The sequence below is a fragment of the Eurosta solidaginis genome, chromosome X (assembly GCF_040869045.1).
Source record: "Eurosta solidaginis isolate ZX-2024a chromosome X, ASM4086904v1, whole genome shotgun sequence".
NCBI lineage: Eukaryota > Metazoa > Arthropoda > Insecta > Diptera > Tephritidae > Eurosta > Eurosta solidaginis.
The window spans coordinates 35,185,773-35,210,462 of NC_090324.1; the positions used below are offsets into that span (position 1 = coordinate 35,185,773).

General features: G+C 42.6%; 1 protein-coding gene across 1 annotated transcript in view; it reads right to left on the reverse strand.

Annotated features, from left to right (window-relative positions):
- Positions 1 to 24,690, reverse strand: part of LOC137235471 (epidermal growth factor receptor kinase substrate 8-like) — a 741,986-nt gene that overhangs the window by 11,634 nt on the left and 705,662 nt on the right. The window lies entirely within an intron of this gene.

The following is a 24,690-nucleotide window of genomic DNA, read 5'->3' on the forward strand; positions in this document are numbered from 1 at the left end:
TACTGGTCACAAATGTGCCCAAATCTGCGATGCCATAAATCTTGTTTCGCTTCCCGTGAGGCATAAAAAACTTTGTCGCTCATCACATTAAGTTTGTATACGTTATTTTGTAAGTCAGCCTTGCCTACAATTTCACCCGTTTTGTCCCGTATTGTGCACGAACTATCATTAAAGACAACTGTTTTGCCATTTTTCACCAATTGAGTGACAGATAATAAATTTGCACAAAGGTTTGGGACACATAATACGTCATTTACGTTAGCTACTGCTGCAACTCCATCAATATCCAGGTTCAGTTTAACTGTTCCAGAGCACTAAACATCAATATTATTACTGTTTGCAACAGTTACACTTTCTTGCTGTGATACTTTTTGGTTTTTAATTAGATTTCTGTCATGGGTCATATGAGCTGAAGCTCCTGAGTCTATGTACCAGTCATACGATTTTACAACTCCAGTCGCTAGACAAGTGTAACTAAACTCACGATTTTGTCCAAATTTTCTTTGTTTTTGCCTTACGGCACAGTCGCGAGCATAGTGACCTTCTTTTTGACACTCGAAACATTTGACAAACTGCTTTGATTTTTGATTCGATTTAGCCGATCTAGAGTACATTGCCATTTCACCTTCACTGGATGTATAAGTGTCCTGAAGCAATTTCGTTTTGATAAAATCCGATGAAATTGCTGTACCAGAACTTTCAATTGCCATTATCATTGGCTTGTATTCTTCTGACAAGCCCGCCAATAATAAAGTGCCAATCCACTCATCACTTATATCGAATTTAGCGTTTCTTAATTTGTGAGCAGTGGTAACTATTTTGTCTACATACTGCTCCATGTTGTTACACTATCCAAGCCTCGTGCTGATCAGCGTCCGCAACAAACCAACACGTCTGGCTAGCCCCGAATCATCAAAAGCTTTTTCCAAATTGTCCCAGACATCTTTGGCAGTCTTAGCATCTTGTACATGGGATATATTCACTGTATCTATGAGCAGAATCAGCCTAGAACGCGTTATAGAGTCCTGCCGTAGTTTTTTCGATTCATCTTTTTCGTCATGTTCACCCGTAACATAACCCCAAAGTTGTTCAGATTCCAGATATGCACGTACAACAAATTTCCATGTTGCGTAGTTGTCCCTTCCTCTTAACTTTTCAATGGTGTTTAAAAAGTTATTTGCCGCCATCTTCCTTAGTTTTCGCAATCAAAAAAAAACTGAAATATTGATTAATACGAAATTCATATATTTTATTTATCCAAGTGCAAAAGGCCCATAACCTGTAGAAAAACGAGGTTGTAATTGTGGAAATAATAAAACACGTCTTTTCGTTTCAGCTTTACAAGGAAGAAGAAGTTAACGTTTTATTATTAAGAGTTGAGTTGGTAGATAACTGCAAGCTATATGTATGTACATATACATATATTCATACATTTGTACATAGTATGTATAAGAGAATTTAAAGAACAGTAAGAAATGAAGAAATGTGCATTGTGTGCGAGATAGGTAAATAATTTCTATAAAATTAATTCCAACATATCTGAGGTAAAATGTAAAGCGCTGATTGATTCGGGTAGTAGCAAATCCCTTGTGAAGCAATCGATTGCTAAAAGGTGTGGTGCATGTGTCATTCCGTGTAGTAAAAAGTTAATTGGGTTCGCTGGTGGTGAAATTCTTTGCCACGGGAAAATAGTAGTGCATATTAAATTTGATGAAGTCGTACGTATAGTTGAGTTGCTAATTATTAACGACTCCGTGATGACGCATGATGCACTTATTGGGATCGATGTGCTTGCATAGGGAAAGGTAGTTATTGAAAATGGCACTTTTCAAGTTATGGCAATTAATAGGAATGTTGTAGACGTTGGAAGCTCGTTAAGTTCTAATGTCAACGAAAGTTTGTTTGATTTAATGAATGCGTATTCGCATTGCTTTGGAGAAAAATTACCTGAGTTAGGTAAATCGAAAACATTCAAAATGGACATAAAGTTAACGAGTCAGAGACCAATAGCTAAAAAGCCGTACAGCATTCCTATCCCAAAACAGCGTGTAGTTGAGGACATTATTGAAGAGCTGTTAGAATTAGGCATTATTAGAAGATCACATTCTCTGTATGCATCACCTGTCGTTTTGGTACGTAAACAGAATGGAGAAGATAGACTCTTCGTAAACTATCGCGGGCTGAATGCAATAACTGAGAAACATCCATGGTTGATTGTATACCACTTTAGACCTTATGTCTGGCTACTACCAAATTGAAGTAAAGGAACATTCAAAACAGTTTACAGCATTCGTAACACCCAGTGGACAATTTGAGTTTAACAGGATGCCATTCGGTTTACGAAATGCTCCGTGTGCTTTCCAGAGAATGATGTCACAATTGGTTGAGCCGTTAAAGAAAGTAGTTGTCAGTTACGTGGATGAAGTTGTTTATGCTACTGATAGTGCAGAAGAAAATTCGTTTTATTTGGAAGAGTTTCTCAAGATTATACAGAGAGAAGGTTTGACATTGAGGTTATCGACGTGTTCATTTCTGAAGAATGAGGTTACTTTCTTTGGGCATCAGGTCGATGCAAATGGTATAAGGCCAGGTAATTTGAAAACTTCAGCAATAGAGTCATACCCGACACCGCGAAATCCATTGGAAGTTCGTAGGTTTTTGGGGTTGACTGGGTTTTTCCGTAAGTTTGTTCCCGGGTATGCTCACATCGCTAAGCCCCTCACCAACCTAACTAGAAAGAGTGCCATTTTTGATTGGAGTACAGAACATGATGAAGCGTTCCGTCGGTTAATTAGAGCGATTACCAGAGCCCCATTCCTAACGATTTATGATATCACGAAAGAACATGAACTGCATATTGATGCATCGAGTGCTGGCATCTCAGCTATATTGCTTCAGAGAGAGGGAAAAATGACCTGAAGCCTGGTATCGCTTATTATAGTCGAGTGTGTAGTCCCCAAGAAATGAATTACCATGCATACGAGTTGGAGATCCTGGCGGTCGTAGAAGCGTTGCGATAGGTTTAGAATGTTTCTCCTGGGGATAATCTTTTGATATTGTAACAGACTGCCAAGCAATCACTACAGCAAAAATATCAACACCAATGAAGCCAAGGAGTAGCTCGCTGGCTACTGAGACTTTTGGAGTATGACTTGTAATATAATACATCGTGCAGGGTTGTCAATGGGTCATGTAGATGCGAATGAGTCGTTCGCCGGTTGCGGTGACATGTGAAGTCGAGGATGTCAGTGCGAAAATATTGACCTTGTCGACTGATGACTGGCTTAGCACTATGCAGAGACAAGATGTAAGCTAAATGAAATTATAAGCATTTTGCAGAATAATACTGGCCAACGAAGCGGCATAACGTCAAAATATTGTCTGAAGAACCATCGATTGTATTGGAAAGACGACCATGGGCATAAACTGTTGGTTGTCCCGAAGGGTATACGATGGCGTATACCCAAACTTTGTCATGACGATGTTGGACATCCCGGGGTAGATGGGACCATCAAGAGAATTCTGAAAAACTTTTTGTTCCCGAGGCTTCGAAATTTTGTGAAGGGCTTTGTAAAATCGTGGTATCGAGTGCTGTTATAGCCGCGAACCGATGCGCAAAGAGTGCGAGTTATTTGGGATGGACATACCGCAGCTACCATTCCAAACATTACATATGGAACATCTAGGTCCATTTATCAAAAGTCGACGTGAGTATGAATACGTGCTGGTGATTATCGATGCATTGACGAGACATACGGTGGTCTGCCCAACACGATCTACGAAAACAAGCCTGTAGTAGATGCACTGAACCAATTAACACTCTACTTTGGTTTACCACAGCGAATAGTGTCGGATCGCGAGACTGCGTTTCACATCCGCAGCATTTAGTGGTTTTTGCCAAGAGAATAATATTAAAAACATCAAAGTGACAGTGCGTACACCGCGATCAAATGGTCTGGCAGAACGTGTGAATCAAGCGGTGTTGGCTTATTTACGAACGTCCACTGAGGATGCGAAAAATTGGGACGTACATGTCGCATGTTACAGTGGTCGTTAAATACGAAGGTATATGCAACTAGGAAATTTGCACCAATTGATTTAATTATGATTTTCCGCTACGAGATCTGAGTGGAAACAAAATATTAGCCTCCGTACAATCGGAAGATGAAAACTGCAAATGATAGGGCGACGTAGCGAAGAAATATGTAATATTGAAGCAGCAGGGGTCAAATGGAAAGAAAAATTCGACGCAAGGTATTGTAACGAAGCTTTTCCTTGCCCCGGTGCTTCTTCAGTAACTGCTGGGGTATAATCGCCGTGTCCAAGGTTCGTTTACAATGAATTTGTGTTTCGGGGCACCTTGCAAATCGTTTTCATATAAATTCACTTTATTGGTAAATTCCCTAAAATTTATAATTCGTGATGGGCTAGCGGTCCTTCGTTTCCCGTTAGGAACGTTCTGTTAGGGCGCCGTACTGGTCGCCATCTAGGCATGTGTGAACGTGTCCCGGTGACGCCTTGCGCCAGCGTGTTCCCTATTATGGTTAGTGGCAGTGCTAAGCCTGCTGCGGCCAGCGTCTTATGCCTGCGTATCTCTGCTGGGGCCAACGTCGTATGTACGTGTAGTTCTGCTGCTGCCAACGTCGTGCGTATTCGTGGCTCTGCCAGCGTCGTATTTATGGGTGGCTCTGCTGCCAACGTCGTGTGTATGCGTGACTATGCTGTGGCCAACGTCGTATATCTGCGTAGCTGTGCTGCGGCTAACGTCGTATGTAAGCGTGACTCTGCTGTGGCCAACGTCGTGTGTATGCGTAACTCTGATGGCGCCGTGTGTATGTGTGACTCTGCCGCCGAGGCTTATGGCGATGGCGCGCGGGCTCGTGACGTTGTGGGCCTTCGCTTAGCGGGGAGCGAGCGTAGTTTAAGGCGTTGTAGAGCGGTCAAAACCAGCTTAGCCACAATCCTCAACCCACGGCTCTCTCCTATGACGGGAACTGTCTTGCGATGGTCAAAACCGATACGCCTTTCAGATTCCCTTCAATTGCTGTTCAGGTGACAGTCGCAACTTTGCGCCCCATTAGGTGAGATCCGTTAGCCTCGGTACAGTCACGTTGTTGCGTTTCACCTCGACCCACTCCTACTGCGGTTGCCGACGCACTTCTGCCGCGGATGGCGTTTGGCTGAGCGCGGGATCACGATGCTGTGGAGGGCGTTTGCTTACGAGGGAGCAAGCGTGATCTAAAGCGTTGTAGAGCGGTCAAAACCTGCTTACCCACAATCTTCAGTCCACGACTTTCTCCTATGAAACGCAATGGCTTGCAATGTTAAAAACCGATATGCCTTCCAGAGCGCTCTAATAGTAGCTCCGGTCGCAACCACAACCGCGTGCTGACTGACTCTGTCTTCTCGTGTTGCCCTTTTTATAGCCAATGCTCTTGATGTTGCTAACATAGTTCGTTGCGTTGCCATGGTTACGGTGTTGCTGTGGCGTGTTGCGGCAACTTGTTGCGCTAGTGATGTTTCTGACACTTGTTTGTGTCCCCGTGTTGTGTTGGCAATGTTGCCAATCGTGTTTTTATGATGTTTCAGAGACTTGTTTGTGTCTCGTGTTGTCTGTAGTACTGCTCCTGTGTTATGGGGCGGTGGTTTTGTGTGGGCCAAATTAGTGGATTATATTTGGTCCTCGCATTCCCCCCCCCCCCCCCCCCCCCCCACTTCGGCGATTTAAACCCCCGTGTCTGCTACTTGGATCGTTACCTTCCTTCTGTTCATTGTGATTTTGTACCTATCGGTTCGGAATTTCACCCGGGGGTTGCAACTCCCGTCGGCGATGTCGGTGAACAACTCTCGTACTTTGTTTGCTACCTCCGGGAATCGTTCTAGCGCTGGGCCCTCTGCATCCTCGGCGAGTATTATTGTTCGGCCGTACTCCGGTCCCTCCGCTGGGTTTGAACCAGGTTCTGCCTGCGGCGGCTTATAGCTGGGCTGGGCGCGCACTGTTTTGGCGTGTGTTTGTGTTACAGGATATGGCTGGTCGACGGTGGTGTAATGGTGCGTGCGACGTCAACGTACGTATTTGCGCGAGTAGTTGCACGCATGTTGTTGACGTCGCCGCCCGTAGTTTTCAGTGGTGTGATGTTGCGTGCGACGTCAGCGTACGAGTTTGCGTGTGTAGGTCCACGCGCGTTGCTGACGTCGGCGCAGTAGCTCCTTCCAGCAGCACGACCCTAGGGCGTTTTGCTTCCTCCTCCTCGTAGCGCTGGCGCATACGCTTGGCGCATTGTAGATTGTTGGTTTGTCAAGAAATTCGTAGCAAAAGAACGTGTTGTCACCTCGGTGGTTTGCGATAGAATGACCGGTGCTTGCTTATCCTCCCATCCTTGACATTAATTAATATATGTTTGTTTTCCCCTGAATTTATTTTAATTTCGGTTGTGTTTATTATTTCCTGGTTTCGTGCTCTCTCCGGTCTCCGATGAATGGTATGCCTTTAGTTCGGCAATGCTTGCCGTCTTCTCCTTCCCGCTATCGATTTTCCTTAGTTTGGCAATTACTGGGAAGACATACCCCAGGATTTGGTAAGGGCCATCATACTTGGGTGCCAATTTCGCTGCAAATCCCTCCGCAGCCTTTGACAAGTGGTGCTCCTTATCAAGGACCAACTCGCCGACTACGGGGGTCCATTTTCTCCGCCGTAGGTTGTAATGACGTGCTTGATCTACTGCTGCCCGCTCCATATTCTGCCTCACTATTCTGAAGGCCTCCTGCATTCTGTTGGACTTCTCCTCGGCCGTAGCGAGAGCTGCACCCGTCCCAACGTTGACTTCATCGAATCTCCTGGCAGTCGTGGCTCTCGTCCTTGCACGAGGAAAGTTGGGCTGTAGCCTGTAGAAGCGTTGAAACTACTATTTATCGCTAGCTCAATTTCCGGGAGGAGGCCGTCCCATCTCTTATGTTTTGAGTTGGTGAGCTGCGCTATGATCCGTTTGATGGCCCTGTTTGCTCGTTCTGTTGGGTTTTCTTGGGGAGTATAGGGTGCGGTGTATTGTTGTCGTACGCCAACTTCCTTAAGGTAGCGCTGCCAGAGCGTGCTACAGAACTGTGCGCCGTTGTCGGATATGAGTACTTTGGGGACGCCAAACCTTGCGAGTATCCGTTCCCTGAAAGCTCGGCGAAGACCGTCTGCGGTAGCACGCCTCATGGGGATCAATTCCACCCACTTGCTGAATCGGTCGAAAAATACCAGTAACATGGTGTTTCCGTGTGTAGACCGTGGTAGGGGTCCAACGAAGTCGACGCAGACCGTGGAAAATGGTTCCTGGGCTACCTGTGAGAGCATCTTTCCGGCTGGCTTTTGTTGTGTTTCCTTGTATTTCTGGCAGGATTCGCATTGACGTACATACCGGCTGATGTCACGGAACATACTGGGCCAATAATATCGGTTTGCGACTCGTGCTACTGTCCGGCGGATACCCATGTGTCCCGCGATTGGTATGTCATGATTTTCCTGTAACACTCGCTGTCTGAGTGGTGTGGGCACACACAATTTCCATGGTACCGCCTCTTCGTCGTGTGACCGGCAGGGAATATGGCGGTATAAGTGTCCATCCTGTATCGTATAGTCGGCGTATTTCTCCGGGTTGGTGCGTACCTCGTTGACCCGCTTGCATTGTGGTTCCGTCGTCGTGGTAAATCGTAATTCTTCCAGCGGCTGTCGAGATAGAGCGTCCGCCACCAGGTTAAGCTTTCCCTTACGATACTCAATGTCGAAGGTGTGCTGCTGTAGTTCTAAGGCCCATCGCGCTATGCGGCCAGAAGGGCTCTCAATGGAATTTAGCCACCTTAATGACATGTGGTCGGTTATTACCTTAAATTTGTAGCCTTCCAAGTATGGCCTCATCTTACGGATTCCCCAAACGATGGCCAGACACTCCTTTTCGGTGGGTGAATAGTTGGCCTCTGCCTGGTTGAGCTTCCGGCTGGCGTAAGCGATCACTCGCTCGCCCTCTTCTAACTCCTGTGTCAGCACTGCCCCCAGGCCGTAGTTACTCGCGTCCGTCTGCAGGGTGAACGTTTTCGTGAAATCCGGGCATGCAAGTATGGGTGCTTCAGTGAGTTTCCGTTTGATGATGTCGAAGGCTTCTTGCTGCTCGGTTCCCCATCTCCAATGCTTGCCTTTCTTTAACAGGGCGGTGAGCGGCTGGCTTATAGTGGCGAAATCGGGCATGAAACGGCGGTACCACGAGGCTATTCCTAGGTATTGGCGTACTTCTTTCGCGCTGGTCGGTGGCTTCAGTTCCTGAATAGCGGCAACCTTTTCTGGGTCCGTGTGGATCCCTTTATCGCTGACCACGTGGCCCAGGTACTTGAGTTCTTTCCTAAAGAAATCACACTTCTCTGGATTGATCCTGAGGTTGGCGCGCTGTAGTCGTAACATCACCTCTCTTAAATTTCGGATGTGTTCCTCTAAAGTTGTGCCTATGACGATAATATCATCCAGGAACGCAAAAGCATGGGGCTTCATTTCTGGCCCAATGACCTGGTCGAGCGCCCTCTGGAACGTTGCGGGTGCCGAGTGCAAACCAAAGGGCATGACACGCCACTGGAACAGGCCGCGTCCGGGTACCGTGAAAGCCGTGTAGGGGCGACTGTTTGATTCCAGCGGTATTTACCAGTAGCCGTTCTTCAGGTCGAGGCTACTTATATATTTCGCTTGTCGTAGTTTGTCCAAGATGTGCTGTATCCTTGGCAGCGGGTATGCGTCGGGAACTGACTTGGCATTGAGCTGCCGGTAGTCCACGCAAAGCCTCCACTTACCGTTCTTTTTCTTAGCTAACACGATCGGGGCGCTATGTGGGCTGCAGGATGGCTCGATGCATCCCTTCGCGAGGAGCACGTCGATCTCGTTGTTAACTATGCTCTGCATCGCTGGATTGCGCGGGAAATACCGTTGCTTGATGGGACGGTCGTCAGTCAGGATGATCTTGTGTTCGGCTACCGTCGTCACTCCGCTCATGGCCTCGAACTTTTTGAGTTCTACTGCCAGAAATTCTCGTATGCGATCCGCCTCGCCTTTTATACCACTATGTTCATTGCTGGGTGTGTCGCCGTTAATTCCATTCCTGACGTCGTACTTGCCGTTCCTTGCACTCGGTGGTGTTATACTCTGAATGGTATGGGGTATACTCGCCGTGTCCAATGTTCGTTTGTATTTCGGGGCACCTTGCAAATCGTTTTCATATAAATTCACTTTATTAGTAAATTCCCTAAAATTTATAATTCGTGATGGGCTAGCGGTCCCTCGTGTCCCGTTAGGAACGTTCTGTTAGGGCGCCGTACTGGTCGCCGTCTAGGTATGTGTGAATGTGTCTCGGTGACGCCTTGCGCCGGCGTGTTCCTATTATGGTTAGTGGCAGTGCTAAGCCTGCTGCGGCCAGCGTCGTATGCCTGCGTATCTCTGCTGCAGCCAACGTCGTATGTACGCGTAGTTCTGCTGCTGCCAACGTCGTGCGTATTCGTGGCTCTGCCAGCGTCATATTTATGGGTGGCTCTGCTGCCAACGTCGTGTGTATGCGTGACTCTGCTGTGGCCAACGTCGTATATCTGCGTAGCTCTGCTGCGGCCAACGTCGTATGCAAGCGTGACTCTGCTGTGGCCAACGTCGTGTGTATGCGTAACTCTGCTGGCGCCGTGTGTATGCGTGACTCTGCCGACGAGGCTTTTGGCGATGGCGTGCGGGCTCGTGACGTTGTGGGCCTTCGCTTAGCGGAGAGCGAGCGTAGTTTGAGGCGTTGTAGAGCGGTCAAAACCAGCTTACACACAATCCTCAATCCACGGCTCTCTCCTATGACGGGAACTGTCTTGCGATGGTCAAAACCGATACGCCTTTCAGATGCCCTTCAATTGCTGTTCAGGTGACAGTCGCAACTTTGCGCCCCGTTAGGTGAGATCCGTTAGCCTCGGTACAGTCACGTTGTTGCGTTTCACCTCGACTCACTCCTACTGCGTTTGCCGACGCACTTCTGCCGCGGATGACGTTTGGCTGAGCGCGGGATCACGATGCTGTGGAGGGCGTTTGCTTACGAGGGAGCAAGCGTGATCTAAAGCGTTGTAGAGCGGTCAAAACCTGCTTACACACAATCTTCAGTCCACGACTTTCTCCTATGAAACGCACTGGCTTGCAATGGTCAAAACCGATATGCCTTCCAGAGCGCTCCAATAGTAGCTCCGGTCGCAACCACAACCGCGTACTGACTGACTCCTGTCTTCTCGTGTTGCCCTTTTTATAGCCAATGCTCTTGATGTTGCTAGTATAGTTCGTTGCGTTGCCATGGTTACGGTGTTGCTGTGGCGTGTTGCGGCAACTTGTTGCGCTAGTGATGTTTCTGACACTTGTTTGTGTCCCGTGTTGTGTTGGCAATGTTGCTAATCGTGTTTTTATGATGTTTCAGAGACTTGTTTGTGTCTCGTGTTGTCTGTAGTACTGCTCCTGTGTTATGGGGCGGTGGTTTTGTGTGGGCCAAATTAATGGATTATATTTGGTCCTCACAGTATAAGAAGCCATCGCCATATGAAGAAGGGTCGTTAGTGCTTATTGAGGAACCACCCTCAAGTACCGGTGAATCCCGAAAGTTGCATCCGAATTATAAGGGACCATGTGTGGTTAAGAAAGTACTACGATTTAATGGATATGTTGTCGAAGACATGGAGGGTATACAACATTCGCAGCGAAGGTATAGTACGATTGCAACATCAGACAAGATGAAGCCGTGGTGTGCATTGTTCCCGGAAATTGATGATGATGGTGATCCCGAAGATTATGACTATCATGGTTAACTCGAGTTTCTGTCAGGAGAGGCCGAGATGTCATCACACCTTTTATATCTACTGGCAACTCTGTATATTCTCATTTTATTTAAAGTTCATTCTCCCTTGTGTACTCAATTTATCATATATTAAAAAGTTCATTTTTTATTCTTGAAATGTAAAGAAAGAGTCAGTCGTTAACTTGAGTTGAATAAAGCGAGTGTCATTTTAAATTCTTTAAATCGGTTGTCCTGAATTCTGTCTGGGTGACACACCCCTGGTCCACCTTTATGGCGATATCTCGAAAAGGCGTCCACCTATAGAACTAAGGCCTACTCTCTTTTAAAATACTCATTAACACCATTCATTCCATACCCATATCGTACAAACGCATTCTAGAGTCACCCCTGGTCCACCCTTATGGCGTTATCTCGAAAACGCGTCCATCTATAGAACTAAGGCACACTCCCTTTTAAAATACTCATTAACACCTTTAATTTGATTCCCCTGTCGTACGGACACATTCTAGAGTCACCCCTGGTCCACCTTTATGTCGATATCTCGAACTACTATAGAACTAAGGCACACTCCGTTTTAAAATACTCATTAACACCTTTAATTTGATTCCCCTGTCGTACGGACACATTCTAGAGTCACCCCTGGGGTACCTTTATGGCGATGTGTCGAAAAGGCGTCCAACTATAGAACTAAGGCCCACTCCCTTTTAAACAATCATTAACGCCTTTTATTTGATACCCATATCGTACAAACACATTCTAGAGTCACCCCTGGTCCACCTTTATGGCGATATCTCGAAAAGGCGTCCACCTATAGAACTAAGGCCTACTCTCTTTTAAAATACTCATTAACACCATTCATTCCATACCCATATCGTACAAACACATTCTAGAGTCACCCCTGGCCCGCCTTTATGTCGATATCTCGAAAAGGCGTAAACCTATAGAACTAAGGTCCACTCCCTTTTAAAATACTCACCAACACCTTTCATTTGATACCCATATCGTACAAACACATATTAGAGTCACCCCTGGTCCACCTTTATGGCGATATCTCGAAAAGGCGTCCACCTATAGAACTAAGGCTCACTCCCTTTTAAAATACTCATTAACACCATTCATTTCATACCCATATCGTACAAACACTTTCTAGAGTCACCCCTGGCCCACCTTTATGTCGATATCTCGAACTACTATAGAACTAAGGCACACTCCGTTTTAAAATACTCATTAACACCTTTAATTTGATTCCCCTGTCGTACGGACACATTCTAGAGTCACCCCTGGGGTACCTTTATGGCGATGTGTCGAAAAGGCGTCCACCTATAGAACTAAGGCCCACTCCCTTTTAAACAATCATTAACGCCTTTTATTTGATACCCATATCGTACAAACACATTCTAGAGTCACCCCTGGTCCACCTTTATGGCGATATCTCGAAAAGGCGTCCACCTATAGAACTAAGGCCTACTCTCTTTTAAAATACTCATTAACACCATTCATTCCATACCCATATCGTACAAACACATTCTAGAGTCACCCCTGGCCCGCCTTTATGTCGATATCTCGAAAAGGCGTAAACCTATAGAACTAAGGCCCACTCCCTTTTAAAATACTCACCAACACCTTTCATTTGATACCCATATCGTACAAACACATATTAGAGTCACCCCTGGTCCACCTTTATGGCGATATCTCGAAAAGGCGTCCACCTATAGAACTAAGGCCCACGCCCTTTTAAATAATCATTAAAACCTTTCATTTGATACCAATATCTTACAAACGCATTCTAGAATCACCCCTGGTCCACCTTTATGGCGATATCTCGAAAAGGCGTCCCCCTATAAGAACTATAGCCCACTCCCTTTTAAAATATTCTTTAATACCTTCCATTTGATACCCATACCATACAAACACATTCCATTCATTTACCCACATGGTGGTTTTCCCTTATTTTGTCTCCAAAATTCTCAGCTGAGTATGTAATGTTCGGTTACACCCGAACTTAGCCTTCCTTACTTGTTTTCAATAAAACCGTTTAACTTAAATTTTTTTTTTTTAATTATTTTATTTTCAACTCAGTCTGTGCATCCAGTGTTGGGGGTAGTGCAGTAATGCGTCAATAGTTAAGCAGTGAGTGGAAATATAGCAAACCGCTCTTATTTACTTAAATTTTTCATTAAAATTTTGAATTTGATCTAAGACGTTATACTTTTTGATTGCATTTTCTTAAATTTTCTACAAACTTTTCAAATGTAATTATAACGTTTTGGTATGGAGCCCCTTAAACAAAAATATAAAAAATATGTAAAATCAAATGAAATTGATATAGAATTATGGTGAAATTACTTGAAATTGAATTGAAAAATAGCTTTTACCACACCACCCGTGAGGTACGCCGTTGGCGCGCTACCGGAGTTAGTTTTGGGTGCTCGGTTCCCCAGTAGGCCTATATCAACCATATATACTACATATACATATATCGTCTATTTACACTTCAATAGTGTCATAATTCAAAAATTCGAACTTTTAGTAAAAACGAAGAAATGTGCTAAAGGAATTTAGCCTATTGCACACCTTTAGGTATGCAATTCGCGCTTTACCGAGTTTAATTTTGTATAAATACATATGTAATATGTAAGTGTGACACAAAACGAAAATTTCGAATGGAAGAGAGGATAGTTTCATAAAAAATAAAATTAAAATATTAAAAAATTATGTAACGGGAAAGAAGGCAGAGTTTACTAAAAAAAAAGATAAACGAAAGAAAAACAAATTTAAGTACTTAAAGTGAAAAAACATTCAGTGAAGTGAATAAACATTTCCATATAAAAACGCAATAAGTGCACTTAGACCTTTTCCGGGTTTTAATGTTATCATTGTGGAAATATGAATATTCTATGTTGGGATTCCAGTTGAGATCTATGTACGTAATTAATTAATATTAAAATTGTAAACTCTCCATTCCATTAATATATACGACCATATCTACGATAAAATTGTTTTTGATTTATCGGCCTATTGATAAAGGATTCAAGGTTGGAAACGTGCTCAAGGCCAGAACAATAATTTTTTGTAATGATTATTGTTTTTTTATTTTTCTATAAATGAAAAATTGTATTTTGTTTTTGGAGTAGTAAGTAGAAAATTTTTCAGACAACCTGCAATAGCTGCGCGGATAGATCTATTTCGAAGGGTGCTAAGCCTTCATCATCAGTACGCTTTAGGCACGCTGCGCTAACAATTTAGCTATACAGCGGTGTTTGGTTTGACTGATAAATTGCTACTTCTATTCCTCTTTACCAAATATATTTCATCAGCGTTGCGCCATCTGTTGCAAGACACTGATAATGTTGGATTTGTTTATTGTCAATTACTTTGTTTGACATTTCCCAAGTGCTGTTGGTTTATTAACAATTGTTTTTTGTTTTATCGGCCTATTGATAAAGGATTCAAGGTTCGAAACAAGGTCAAGGCCATAACAATAATTTTTTGTAATGATTACTGTTTATTTAATTTTTCTATAATTGAAAAATTGTATTTTGTTTTTGGAATAGTAAGTAGGAATTTTTTCAGACAACCTGCCATAGTTGTGCAGATAGATCCATTTCAAAGAGTGCTAAGCCTTCATCGTCAGTTCGCTTTAGGCACGCTGCGCTATCCATTTAGCTATACATCGGTGTTTGGTTTGACTGATAAATTGCTACTTCTATTCCTTTTTACCAACTATATTTGATTAGCGTTGCGCCATCTGTTGCAAGACACTGATAATGTTGGACTTGTTTATTGTCAATTACTTTGTTTGACATTTCCCAAGTGCTCTTGGTTTATTAACAACTGTTTTTGTTTTATCTGCCTATTGATAAAGGATTCAAGGTTCGAAACGAGCTCAAGGCCAGAGCAATAATTTTTTGTAATGACTATTGTTTTTTTAATTTTTCTATAATTGAAAAATTGTATTTTGTTTTTGGAATAGTAAGTAGAAAATTTTTCAGACAACCTGCCACAGCTGCGCAGATAGATCCATTTCGAAGGGTGCTAAGCCTTCATCTTCAGTAAGCATTAGGCACGCTGTGCTAACCATTTAGCTATACAGCGTTGTTTGGTTTGACCGATAAATTGCTACTTCTATTCCTTTTTACCAACTATATTTGATCAGCGTTGCGCCGTCTGTTTCAAGACACTGATAATGTTGGATTTGTTTGTTGTCAATTACTTTGTTTGACATTGCCCAAGTGCTTTTGGTTTATTAACATTTTTTTTGTTTTATCGGCCTATTGATAAAGGATTCAAGGTTCGAAACGAGCTCAAGGCCAGAACAATAATTTTTTGTAATGATTATTTTTTTTTTTTAATTTTTCTGTAATTGAAAAATTGTATTTTGTTTTTGAAATAGTAAGTAGAAAATTTTTCAGACAACCTGCCACAGCTGCGTAGATAGATCCATTTCGAAGGGTGCTAAGCCTTCATCATCACTTGGCTTTCGGCGCGCTGCGCTAACCATTTAGCTATACAGCGGTGTTTGGTTTGACTGATAAATTGCTACTTCTATTCCTCTTTACCTACTATATTTGATTAGCGTTGCGCCATCTGTTGCAAGACACTGATAATGTTGGACTTGTTTATTGTCAATTACTTTTTTTAACATTTCCCAAGTGCTGTGCTCTTGGTTTATTAACAATTGTTTTTGTTTTATCGGCCTATTGATAAAGTATTCAAGGTTCTAAACGAGCTCAAGGCCAGAAAAATAATTTTTTTGTAATGATTATTGTTTTTTTTTAATTTTTCTATGATTGAAAAATTTTATTTTGTTTTTGGAATAGTAAGTAGAAATTTTTTCAGACAACCTGCCATAGTTGCGCAGATAGATCCATTTCGAAGGGTGCTAGGCCTTCATCATCAGTTCGCTTTAGGCACTCTGCGCTAACCATTTAGCTATACAGCGGTGTTTGGTTTGACTGATAAATTGCTACTTCTATACCTCTTAACCAATTATATTTGATCAGCGTTGCGCCATCTGTTGAAAGACATTGATAATGTTGGATTTGTTTATTGTCAATTACTTTGTTTAACATTTCCCAAGTGCTCTTGGTTTATTAACAATGGTTTTTGTTTTATCAGCCTATTGATAAAGGATTCAAGGTTCGAAACGAGCTCAAGGCCAGAACAATAATTTTTTGTAATGATTATTGTTTTTTTTAATTTTTCTATAATTGAAAAATTGTATTTTGTTTTTGGAACAGTAAGTACAAAATTTTTCAGACAACCTACCATAGCTGCGCAGATAGATCCATTTTGAAGGGTGGTAAGCCTTCATCATCAGTACGTTTTAGGCACGCTGCGCTAACCATTTAGCTTTACAGCGGTGTTTAGTTTCACAGATAAATTGCTACTTCTATTCCTCCTACCAAATATATTTGATCAGGGTTGCGCCATCTGTTGCAAGACACTGATAATGTTGGATTTGTTTATTGCCAATTACTTTGTTTGACATTTCACAAGTGTTCTTGGTTTATTAACAATTGTTTTTGTTTTATCGGCCTATTGATAAAGGATTCAAGGTTCGAAACGAGCTCAAGGCCAGAACAATAACATTTTGTAATGATTATTGTTTTTTTATGTTTCTATAATTGAAAAATTGTATTTTGTTTTTGGAATAGTAAGTAAAAAATTTTTCAGAAGCTGAGCTAACAATTTAGCTATACAGCGGTGTTTGGTTTGACTGATAAATTGCTACTTCTATTCCCCTTTACCAATTATATTTGATCAGCGTTGCGCAATCTGTTGCAATACACTGATAATTTTGGATTTGTTTATTGTCAATTACTCTGTTTGACATTTCCCAAGTGCTCTTGGTTTATAAACAATTGTTTTTGTTTTATCGGCCTATTGATAAAGGATTCAAGATTCGAAACGAGCTCAAGGCCAGAACAATAATTTTTTGTAATGATTATTATTTTTTTAATTTTTCTATAATTGAAAAATTGTATTTTGTTTTTGGAATAGTAAGAAGAAAATTTTTTAGACAACCTGCCACAATTGCGCAGATAGATCAATTTCGAAGGGTGCTAAGCCTTCATTATCAGTACGCTTTAGCCACGCTGCGCTAACCATTTAGCTATACACCGGTGTATGGTTTGACTGATAAATTGCTACTTTTATTCCTCTTTACCAACTATATTTGATCAGCGTTGGGCCATTATATCCCAAGTGTTCTTGGTTTATTAACAACTGTTTTTGTTTTATCGGCCTATTGATAAAAGATTCAAGGTTCGAAACAAGCTCAGGGCCAGAACAATAAGTTTTTGTAATGATTATTGTTTTAGTTTTTCTATAATTGAAAAATTGTATTTTGTTTTTGGAATAGTAAGTAGAAAATTTTTCAGAAAACCTGCCATAGCTGCGCAGATAGATCTATTTCGAAGGGTGCTAAGCCTTCATCATCAGTACTCATTAGGCACACTGTGCTAACCTCTTAGCTATACAGCGGTATTTGGTTTGACTGATAAATTGCTTCTTCTATTCCTCTTTACCAACTATATTTGACCAGCGTTGCGTCATCTGTTGCAAGACACTGATAATGTTGGATTTGTTTATTGTCAATTACTTTGTTTGACATTTCCCAAGTGCTCTTGGTTTATTAACAATTGTTTTTGTGTTATCGGCCTATTGATAAATGAGTCAAGGTTCAAAACGAGCTCAAGACCAGACCAATAATTTTTTGTAATGATTATTCTTTTTTTAATTTTTCTATAATTGAAAAATTGTATTTTGTTTTTGGAATAGTAAGTAGAAAATTTTTCAGAAAACCTGCCATAGCTGCGCAGATAGATCCATTTCGAAGGATGCTAAGCCTTCATCATCAGTAAGTATTAGGCACACTACGCTAACCATTTAGCTATACAGCGGTGTTTGGTTTGACTGATAAATTGCTACTTATATTCCCCTTTACCAACTATATTTGATCAGCGCTGCGCCATCTGTTGCAAGGCACTGATAATGTTGGATTTTTTTGTTGTCAATTACTCTGTTTGACATTTCCCAAGTGCTCTTGGTTTATTAACAATTGTTTTTGTTTTATCGGCCTATTGATAAAGGGTTCAAGGTTCGAAACGAGCTCAAGGCCAGAAAAATAACTTTTTGTAATGATTATTGTTTTTTTATTTTTCTATAATTGAAAAATTGTATTTTGTTTTTGGAATAGTAAGTAGAAAATTTTTCAGACGCTGAGCTAACAATTTAGCTATACAGCGGTGTTTGTTTTGACTGATAAATTGCTTATTTTATTCCTCTTTACCAACTATATTTGATCAGCGTTACGCCATCTGTTGCAAGACACTGATAATGTTGGATTTGTTTATTGTCAATTACTTTGTTTGACATTTCCCAAGTGCTTTTGGTTTATTAACAATTGTTTTTGTGTTATCGGCCTATTGATAAATGATTCAAGGTTCGAAACGAGCTCAAGGCCAGAACAATAATTTTTTGTAATGATTATTCTTTTTTTAATTTTTCTATAATTGAAAAATTGTATTTTGTTTTTGGAATAGTAAGTAGAAAATTTTTCAGAAAACCTGCAATAGCTGCGCAGATAGATCCATTTCGAAGGGTGCTAAGCCTTCATCATCAGTAAGTATTAGTCACACTGCGCTAACCATTTAGCTATACAGCTGTGCTTGGTTTGACTGATAAATTGCTACTTCTATTCCTCTTTACCAACTATATTTGATCAGCGTTGCGCCATCTGTTGCAAGACACTGATAATGTTGGATTTGTTTGTTGTCAATTACTCTGTTTGACATTTCCTAAGTGCTCTTGGTTTATTAACAATTGTTTTTATTTTATCGGCCTATTGATAAAGGATTCAAGGTTCGAAACGAGCTCAAGGCCAGAACAATAATTTTTTGTAATGATTATTGTTTTTTTAATTTTTCTATAATTGAAAAATTGTATTTTCTTTTTGGAATAGTAAGTAGAAAATTTTTCAGACAACCTGTCACAGCTGCGCAGATACATCCATTTCGAAGGGTGCTAAGCCTTCATCATCAGTACCTATTAGGCACACTGTGCTAACCACTTAGTTATACAGCGGTGTTTAGTTTGACTGATAAATTGATACTTCTATTCCTCTTTACCAACTATATTTGATCAGCGTTGCGCCATCTTTTGCAAGACACTGATAATGTTGGATTTGTTTATTTTCAATTACTTCGTTTGACATTTCCCAAGTGCTCTTGGTTTATTAACAATTGTTTTTGTTTTATCGGCCTATTGATAAAAGATTCAAGGTTCGAAACGAGCTCAAGGCCAGAAAAATAATTTTTTGTTATTGTTAGGTCGCTGCATAAAGCAATGAAACGTTTGAATTCATGAAACACTTGTGCTTGATGGGTGCGATTATCTGCCTTTGCTAAATGTCATTTACATCTACAGCTATTGGCGCTCTTGCTCTCTTTAATATTTCTTTTACTTTTGAGACGTTGACGGAGAAGGCAGCATAACCCTACTAGCTCAGGCACAAGTGTAAGTACATAGCGCGGTAAATTAGTATACATATTTTGATTAATGTAAAAAACTTTGTATAGATTTAAGGCTACTTTATGAATAAATGCTCAAAATACGTGTACAAAACATAGCTGTTCGATATATTTTACTTCTCCAGTCAACAAACTAAAATACTTGCAACTCGATATGACCAATGATGATAACACGATGCCCGATGCATCCACCGCATCAACCTCTAGCGCACCAGCCATAACAAGTGTAACCGCTTCACCACTCGCACCTCCTATACAACCAGAACCTACGACAATCGAAGCACCTTCACATATTTGGCAATCCGCATTAATTAGTAAGGCATCGCAATTCACCGGAGCTGGTTACGAGCATGATACTCTATCTTCTGCAGGTATGGTTTCAGGTATAGCAAATATAGCAGCGCAATTTTCAACAGCGCCACTATACAATAGCAATAATGTAACATCGCTTCCAACATTTGCTACTTTAAGTAACTCATTTTCGTCACCGCCGACACGTGTGCCGGCCTTAACCTCAAAGTTTGCCACAGGCCCGTACATTCCCCAAGCACCTTTAATGACATGTTTTGAATCTGGGGCGTTATCTGCTCATGCCCATGGTAACATAACTTCAGCACGAAATCCATATTATAATACTGCAATACAAAGCAGCGTAAATAATTTCGGGGGGCTCCGTCCAACTGCAAATTCAACGTTTGTTCAGTCGTTACATGAGGGGTACCCGTATGGCGGTAACATACAAAGGTGTATAAGTACAGCGCAGGTTCAATCGCCATATGCACCAACAAATAATGTGCAAAATTCTGCGTTCACGTCCACTCAATTTCAACCATCTTTGTGTGCGCAGTCACCCTCTGGTCTGCGTAATGGGGCATATGCTAGTCAGACCCCTTGGGTTGGGATGGCTCAATCAATGCCATATACAAATTCTAGCTCAGTGTTGTTGCCCTCGCATGTAGCCGCGAGGCAAGCTATAACTAAAGATTTGCCCTCCTTCTCAGGTAGGCCAGAGGAATGGCCGTTATTGATAACAAACTATGTCCAATCTACGGAGCGCTGTGGATTTTATGACCAAGAAAATCTTGTTAGGTTACAGAAGTGTTTGAAAGGCGCTGCACTAGAGTCCGTCTGGGGGAAATTGATGATGCCAGCTACAGTTAATTTGGCTATTGAGACTCTGCGTATGCTTTTCGGTTGGCCAGATGTTATCCACGAAACACCCCAACGCAAGCTACGAGAAGTTTCACCCGTAAAATTGGATCGATTGGAAACATTAATTGAGCTTGCACTCGCTGTGCAAAATTATAGGGCGACAATGCAAGCTATGGATCTCGACGGATATCTGAACGATCCAATGCTACTTAATGACCTTTTGAACAAATTACCGGGTGAAATGAAGCTGGAATGGGGTAGACGTTGGCTAGGTCTTCCACGAGTCGATATCATAATATTTGACGAATGGCTCTTCGGGCTCGCATCTTGCGCCAGTCAAGTTGCCCCTGTTAACAGCGCGCTATCAGAGGTAAAGTTAGGAAACAAAGGGCGTCGGGAAAGACTACTAGTCCATGATACCTGTTCAAACCCTGTCAACAAAACGCAGGCATCGCCCAAGACCCCTTGTCCAAAGTGCACAGGTGCACCGATCTTGCTGAGTGCATTGACTTCAAAACAATTAGTAGGCAATTACGCTGGCAGTTTGTTAAGGAAAAACGACTCTGTGTACGATGCTTTAAGAATCACCTAGTTCGACGATGCAATTCTAACAAGATGTGCGGCGTCGATGGCTGCCGTTTACCCTATAACACGCTGCTGCACGGACAACGATTACAACAACAAACTGCCACAAATACTAATGCTAAAGCTGAAGCCGACGACTCCGTCGTGTGCCTTCATCGCAAGCAACATGATAGAGCTCTCTTTAGGTATATTCCCGTAGTTTTGCATGCCAACGGCGAAGCTCTGGAGACAGTCGCACTCATCGATGAAGGCGCATCTTGCACTTTGGTAGACGATAGATTGGCTCGCGAACTTAAACTTAATGGCCCTAGTCGGGAGCTGTGTCTCAAATGGACTGGAAATATTACCCAGCAAGAAAACAACTCTCGAATCGTATCATTCGAAATATCAGCACGAGGCAACGAAGGCGCTAAATATAAGATGCACGGCGTACGCACTATCGCAAATTTGGATTTGCCGCAGCAGTCTTTACAGGCTAATGATATTCAAGGTCGCGATCACTTCAAGGAACTACCTATCTTACCCTATGACTCTTCCAAGGCTGGTCTTCTTATTGGGCTGGACCACCTTAAATTATGCGTACCATTGGAGATTCGTCAAAGTCAAAATGATGGCCTCGTAGCAGCACGTTGTCGACTTGGTTGGTCAATATACGGTCGTGACGCGAACGATAGTCCGCACAAAGAAAATTTACTTCATATATGTGAGTGCTCTAACGATACACACCTTGATAACCTGATGCGGTCATTCTTTTCGATTGAATCGGTTGGCTTAAGCCCGTCTGCAAAACCCTTATTGTCGAAAGAAGATGAGCGCGCGCTTACTATAATGAAGCAGACTACTCGGTACATCCAAGATGATAAGAGGTGGGAACGGGGCTTTTGTGGAAATATGATAGCATTAACTTACCGCAGTCATACAATATGGCGTACAAACGTTTGGAGTGCCTGGAGCGGAAAATGGCCAAAGATCCGGATCTTGAAAACTTCATCAGAAATCGTATCAGCGACTATCTCAACAAGGGTTACGTACAAAAGCTAACAGAAAGTGAGATTTCCAAAGGGGGAAAGGCATGGTATATTCCCATCTATACAGTTATGAATATCAACAAGGGTAAAAGGAGGATGGTATGGGATGCAGCCGCCAAGGTTGAAGGTACCGCTTTGAACGACGTGCTTCTTAAGGGTCCCGACCTCATGAGGAACTTGGTAGGGGTTTTACTCCGATTTCGTGAGAAAGCAGTAGCAATATGCGGTGATATTCGTGAAATGTTCCACCAGGTTCGAGTTATTAAAGACGACCAAGTAGCACAACAGTTCCTCTGGAGGGATGGGGACCGCAGTCGGGATCCAGAAGTCTTTGCTATGGTCGTCGTGACGTTCGGCGCATCTTGTTCACCCTCCCTAGCAAACTATATTAAAAACCGAAACGCAGATAGATTTAATGAACAGTTTCCATTAGCAGCATCAGCCATTGTGCAAAACACTTTCGTCGATGACTGGCTGCAGAGTATCGATACGGAAGATGACATGATAAAGCTGGCAAAGGATGTGCGACACATACACAGTGAAGGAGGCTTTGAGATGCGTCATTGGCTATCTAATTCAAAGCGAGTTCTACTCGCCATGGCAGGTGAGCCTGAGTTAAGCGACATGTGTCTTGAGGAGTCCGGAGATGGGGTGGAAAAGGTGCTCGGCATGTGGTGGCGACCACAAACCGATGTGCTTATCTTTGTGCAGACGTTTAAAAAACAGTTTTTTGACGAATCAAGAACACCAACCAAGAGGGAGATGCTTCGAGCGGTTATGACAATCTTTGACCCATTGGGCTTGCTCGGATTTTTCGTAATCAAGGCCAAAATAATACTACAGGATGTTTGGAGATCAGGAGTCACTTGGGATGAAACCATACACGAAAAGGAACGCATCGCTTGGTGGCAGTGGGTACGGAAACTCCAATATATCAACAATATTAGCATTCCAAAGTTTTACTACTTAAGCCGCTCCGACAAACTCGAACTCCATGTTTTTGTTGATGCAAGCTTTCTCGCTTATGCAGCGGTAGCTTACCTACGAGCATGGGTTAATGGTGAGTTTCGCTGCAGCTTCGTGATGTCTAAAACTCGAGTAGCTCCCCTGAAACCAATATCAGTACCGCGTTTGGAGTTGATGGCAGCCATTTTGGGATTGCGCCTTGCGAGGTTTGTGCAAAGCGAGCTTTCTGTTGGTATTACGCGTAGAGTTTTCTGGTCCGACTCAAAAGATGTACTTTATTGGATACGATCGGATGCCCGAAAATTTAATCAATTCGTAGCGGTACGTATTGGAGAAATATTGCAGGAGTAGCAGGTAAACGAATGGCGGTGGGTTTCTTCTAGACAAAACGTCGCTGACGATGGCACCAAATGGGGCGATAATGTAGTGTTGGATAATAATGGCCGATGGTTTACAGGGCCGGACTTCCTTCGATATCCTTCACATAATTGGCCGCATTCAGAGTTCATCGAGAATATTGAGGAGGGGCCTGAAACCGTCCATCAAGTGAGCGATGAAAAAGGGGAACTTGACAGCTGCATACCAAACCCTGCGCGGTTCAGCAAATGGGAAAGACTTCGGGCAGCTCTGATGGGGGTCTTGCGTTTTCTTCGCTCTATCGTGAAATGGGAACCTAAAAATCCAATAGTTGCGAGGCTGCTACGTGAAAAGACTTGTCATCATGCCGAGCTGCTACTTTTCCGCGTGTGCCAGTCGGAATGCTTTGCAGATGAGCTGAAGCAGCTAAAAACATCCGATGCTCGGGTAAGTCGTAAGAGCAAAATATTTAAATTTTCACCATACATAGATGGTAACGGGCTCCTAAGAGTGAAAGGTGGGATAGACGCAGCTGATGCAGTACCAACAGACGTGAAAAGGCCCATTATACTTCCGCGGGATCATCGAATTGTGTACCTGGTAACCGATTTTTATCACCGAAAATATCACCACCAACATAATGAAATCGTGGTCAACGAAATGAGGCAGAGGTTTTGCATCTCTGGACTCAGAGCACTCGTCAGAGTCGTTGCAAAAGGGTGCCAAATTTGTCGTATACGTAGAGCAGTGCCATCTGCACCAGAAATGGGTCCACTTCCCATGGAGCGTGTCGCCGCGTTTACACGCCCATTTACATACACAGGCATGGACTACTTCGGGCCTTTTGATGTTGTTATTGGTAAGCGGCACGAAAAACTTTGGGGCGTGCTCTTCACCTGTATGACCGTGCGAGCCGTTCATATTGAGGTGTCTTCGTCACTATCCACCGATTCATTTCTTTTGGTTCTGCGACAGTTTATATGCAAACGTGGTGTTCCGAGGCGTATAACATCGGACAACGGCACGAACTTTAGAGGCGCTAGTCGAGTTCTAGCTCAGGACTTAGAGAAGATATCGCGTGACCAGGTAGAACAAAGGTATCCTGATATAGAGTGGGTTTTCATACCACCGTCTGCACCCCACATGGGTGGTGCATGGGAGCGCATGGTGCGCACAGTAAAATCGGTTCTTATGAGCATCCTACCTGACAACTGCGTTCGTGAAGAGGTCCTGCGAGCGGCA